At 40.6% G+C, this 5,211-nt stretch overlaps 1 non-coding gene across 1 annotated transcript; it reads right to left on the bottom strand.

Moving 5' to 3' along the window:
- Positions 1 to 4,501: 4,501 nt before the first annotated feature.
- LOC114196884 (U6 spliceosomal RNA) lies at positions 4,502 to 4,608 on the bottom strand. Its single transcript, XR_003606814.1, has one exon. It is a non-coding gene; the product is annotated as a U6 spliceosomal RNA (small nuclear RNA).
- Positions 4,609 to 5,211: the final 603 nt, after the last annotated feature.

Raw genomic sequence — 5,211 nt, 5'->3', positions numbered from 1 at the left:
GACTACACGGATGTAATGACCCTTGTCTGAGGAAAGCATCAGCATCCTAGAGATCAACTGGAAAGGCTGAGCTTTGGGTGAATGCACCAACATGCCTCTAGTCTTCCAGCTTGTTCCTACCTACAGGGCCTGGGCCTGAGCCTCCGCCTCCAGCCCAGCCATCCCTGCTGCAGACCGGCTGCCCCCACAGCCCACGTCCTTCTATCCTGCCCATTGCTCCTGCCTAATGGGGTTTTGTGCAATTCGGAGTTTTTCCATAAACTGACCCTTGTATTACTAGAGCCTTTAGGAGATTTTTGTTAGAAACCAAGGACCTCCCTTCACCTCTGAACAGGTTTTTCCCTCAATTCCAACCTAATGTTTTACATACCTTTCTGGTTTACTCAAATGTGTGGATGGCTTCTCCCCCTTTCTTATTCTGTATTCTTAGTCCTATGTTAACTTTACGTTTTCAGAAGTGGTGAAATGTACATCAGTCCAGTAAAATACCAAAAAAAAAAAAAAAAAAGCCGTAATGACTACAAGGATGGGAGAAGGACAAGAATGTGCTTCAGGAAAGTGCTTAGAAGATAGAATTATGGAAAATAAGCTGAAAAAAGGAACAAACGATTTGGATCACAAAAGTAGACTTAGGGAACTCAGTGACACCATCAAGCATAGTAACATTTATATTCATAGGAGTTCCAGAAGAAGAGCAGGAAGAGGGGGCAGAAGGCTTATTTGAGGAAATTATAGCTGAAAACTTCCTTAATTGGGGGGAGGAACAGACATCCAAATCCAGGAGGCACAGAGAACTCCCATCAAAATCAACAATAGCAGGTCAACACCAGGATATACGGCAACTAAATTTGCAAATGAAAAAATCCTAAAAACAGCAAGACAAAAGAAGTCCCTAACTTACAAGCGAAGACCAATAAGGTTAGCAGATCTCTCCACAGAAACTTTTGGCAAGCCAGAAGACAGTGGCATGATATAGTCAATGTACTGAATGGATAAAATCTGTGGCCAAGAATACTCTATCCTGCAAGACTATCATTCAGAATAGAAGGAGAGACAAAGAGTTTCCCAGAAAAACAAAAACTGAAGGAGTTCATGACCACTAAACCAGCCCTGCAAGAAATATTAAAGGGGACTCTTTGAGTGGAAAGGAAAGACCAAAAATTGACAAAGACAAGAAAGGAACAGGGAAAATCTCTGGAGACAATGACAAAACAAGTAATAAAATGGCACTAAATTCATATCTACCAATAATTACTCTGAATATAAATGGACTAAATGCTCCAATCAAATGACATAAGGTGTCAGAATGTATATTAAAAAAAAGGCCCATCTAGATGCTAGTCTCTTGTAAGAGACTCATTTTAGACCTAAAGACACCTGCAGATTGAAAATGAGGGGGATGGAGAAACATTTATCATGTAAATGGACATCGAAAGAAAGCCAGAGTAGCCATGCTTATATCAAACTTGATTTTAAACCAAAGATTGTAACAAGAGATGAAGAACGACACTATCTCACAACAATGGGGACTATTCAACAAGAAGATCTAATAGGGGGAAGAGTTAAGATGGTAGAAGAGTAGGGAACCCTAAGTTAGTATAGTCCCTGGAATTCAGCTAGTTATCAAATCATTCTGAACACCTGCAAAGTCAGTCAGAGCTCTGAGAAAAGAAATGCTGCAATTCTACAAATAGAAAAGCAACCACTTTTTGGAAGATAGGAGGTCTGGAGACATGAATCCGGGGCAATATACCTGAGGATACCGCATGGGGAGGGAGCCTGCTTAAGGAAGCTACTGCAAAGTAATACACAGCAGAGCACAAAATCAGAACTTTTAGAAGTCTGTTATGGTGGGGGAAGTCCCTGGCTTAAAGGTGCTCAGGTGGCAAAGCAGGGCAGAATCCCAGGTGGGGCAGCCTGGTCTCAGGATCCCTGGGGTCACAAAAAGGATGGGGGTGCCTGAGTGTGGCAGAGTTCCCAAGCATCAGAGCAGAGAAGCCAGCTGAAACCAGCAAGTCTAGGTGCTGGCTTCCTGCTCAGTGGTGCCATAAACTGGGAACCCCTGCACGGTCAGGCAACCTCTCCCCAGGCAGGGACCCAGCAAAAGGAAGAGCGTGGTGAGACTCCTCTCCCTCTTCCTGTGCCCCATGAGTCGGTAAAATTTAGAGACTTGAAACTGGGTCATGTGCCTGAGATAAAAAATTATAGGTCACAGACTGGGTGAACACAGAGATCGGCCAGAAACCAGGGAGACAAAAGTGATTGATTTTCTGTGAGAGCTCACTGAAGAGTGGGGGATGTGAACTTTCAGTTCCAGGGCTAGAGAGTAGGGCGCCGCCATTTTCATCCCCCCTTCAGTGCTGAAAACCTTCAGGGAACAAAATAGTGCCACATAATGCAATCTGGAGCTGCTACACTGAGCCCAGCCCCCTGGCAAGGGAGGCGCATTTCCACAAGTGCAAAGGCACTTGAGAATCAGAGCAACAGGCTGCTCCCCCAGAACCAGCAAGAACAGCTTGCTCAGACCAAGTTTCTGATCATAGAGGGCTGCACAGCTTCAGCTCTTGGGGAAAACAGTATATAGCATTTGTGGTTTGTTTTTTTTTTTTAATTCTTTAATCTTTCAGTTTTATTCTTTTCAGCTATTTTCTTATTTTTTTAAAGATTTTATTTATTTATGTGAGAGAGAGAGGGAGGGAGAGCATAGATGGAGTGAGAGAGGGAGAAGCAGACTCCCCGCTGAGCAAGGAGACTGATGCGGGACTTGATCCCAGGACCCTGGGATCATGACCCAAGCCAAAGGCAGACGCCCAACCGACAGAGCCACCCAGGTGTCCCTCAATTCTTTTTTAATTCTTTTTTAATTTTTATTTTTATAGATACATTATACATATTATTTTTGGTTTCCTAAATTGTGTTTTATTGTATTTGTGTGTGTGTTTGTATATATATATATATGTCTTTCTTTCCTATTTTGGGATCTAGTTTCTTTTAACAAACAGACCAAAATACACACAGGATCTAGTTTATTGTTTTCTTCTGTTTTACTTGTTTGAATTTTTATTTCGTTTTGTTTCTTTTTTCTTCTGGCTTGTTTTGTTATTATTTTTGTCCTTTCTCTCTCTTTCTTCTATTCTTTTCTGGACATAATGACAAGACAGAGAAACTCACCCTAAAAGAAACAACAGGAGGAAGTACTCCCTGCCAGGGATTTAATCAATATGGAGATAAGACTAGAATTAGAATTCAAAAGAAGTATAAAGATACTAGCTGGGCTTAAAAAAAAAAAAAAACATAGAAGACACTAGAGAATCCTTTACTGTAGAAGTAAAAGAACTAAAATCTAATCAGTGTGAAATTAAAAATGCTGTCACTTGAGATGCAGTAAAAAAAAAAAAAGGAGGTTCTAACAGCTAAAATAAATGAGGCTGAAGAGTGAGTCAGTAATATAGAAGACAAAATAATGGAGAATAAGGAAGATGAGAAAGAGAAAAACAACTACTGGATCATGTAGGGAGACTTCTAGAAATCAGTGATACCATAAAGAAAAATAGTATCTGGGGCGCCTGGGTGGCTAGTTGGTTGGGCGACTGCCTTCGGCTCAGGTCATGATCCTGGAGTCCTGGGATCAGGTCCCACATCGGGCTTCCTGCTCGGCGGGGAGTCTGCTTCTCCCTCTGACCCTCTTCCCTCTCATGCTATCTCTCATTCTCTCTCAAATAAATAAAATCTTTAAAAAAAGAAAAAAAGAAGAATAGTATCTGAATAATAGGGGTTCCAGAGGATGAAGAGAGAGAAAGAGGCAGAAGGTTTATTTGAATAAATTATAGCTGATAACTTTCCTAATCTGGGGAAGGAAACAGTCATTCAAGTGCAGGAGGCACAGAGAACCCCCCTCAGAATCAATAAAAATAGGTCAATACCTCAACATATAATAGTGAAGCTTGCAAATTTCAGAGATAAAGAGAAAATCCTGAAAGCAGCTTGGTACAAGAGGTCCTTAACCTATAGGGGGAGAAACATAAGGCTGGCAACAGACCTGTCCACAGAGACCTGGCAGGCCAGAAAGGATTGGCATGATATATGCAATGTGCTAAATGGAAAAAAATATGCAGCCAAGAATACTTTATCCAGCAAGGGTGTCATTCAGAATAGGAGAGATAAAAAGTTTCCAGGACAAACAAAAACTAAAGGAATTTGTGAACACTAAACGAGCCCTGCAAGAAATATTAAAGAGGATCCTTTGAGCAAAGAGAGAGCCCAAAAGTATCAAAGACCAGACAGGAACAGAGACAATCTACAGAAACAGTGACTTTACAGGTAATACAATGGCTCTAAATTCTTATCTTTCAATACTTACTCTGAATGTAACTGGACTAAATGCTCCAATCAAAAGACACAGGTTATCAGATTGGAAAAAAAAACAAGACCTATCAATATGCTGTCTGCAAGAGATTCAATTAATTTAATTTATTTATTTAATTTATTTTTTTGCTGTAATAAAAATATGGAACACTTCACAAATTTGCATGTCATCCTTGAGCAGGGGCCATGCTAATCTTCTCTGTATTGTTCCAATTTTAGTATATGTGCTACTGAAGCGAGCACAAGAGATTCATTTTAGATCCAAAGACACCTCCAAATAGAAAGTGAGGGGGTAGAGAACCATTTATCATGCTAATGGACATCAAAAGAAAACTGGAGTTGCAATCCTTCTATCAGACCAACTAGATTTTTTTAATTTTTTTTTAATATTTTATTTATTTATTTGAGAGAGAGACAGCGAGAGAGCGAACACAAGCAGAGGGAGTGAGAGAGGGAGAAGCAGGCTTCCCGCTGAGCAGGGAGCCCAATGCGGGGCTCAGTCTCAGGACCCTGGGATCATGACCGGAGCTGAAGGCAGACGTTTTACAGACTGAGCCACCCAGGTGCCCCCAAACAAACTAGATTTTAAACCAAAGACTGAAATAAGAGATGAAGATGGACAATATATCATAATTAAAATGTCTATTCAACAAGAAGATCTAACAATTGTAAATATTTATGCCCCTAACTTGGGAGCACCCAAATATATAAAACAATTAACAACAAAAATAAAGGAACTCATTGATAATAGTACAATAATAGTAGGGGACTTTAACACCCCACTCACAACAATGGACAGGTCATCTAAGCAGAAGACCAACAAGGAAACAAGGGCTTTGAATGACA

This window comes from Eumetopias jubatus, unplaced genomic scaffold (assembly GCF_037043125.1).
Source record: "Eumetopias jubatus isolate StellerSeaLion01/CBP00866 unplaced genomic scaffold, mEumJub1_p1.0 scaffold_4, whole genome shotgun sequence".
Taxonomy (NCBI): domain Eukaryota; kingdom Metazoa; phylum Chordata; class Mammalia; order Carnivora; family Otariidae; genus Eumetopias; species Eumetopias jubatus.
This window is presented reverse-complemented; position numbering and strand designations above follow the sequence as displayed.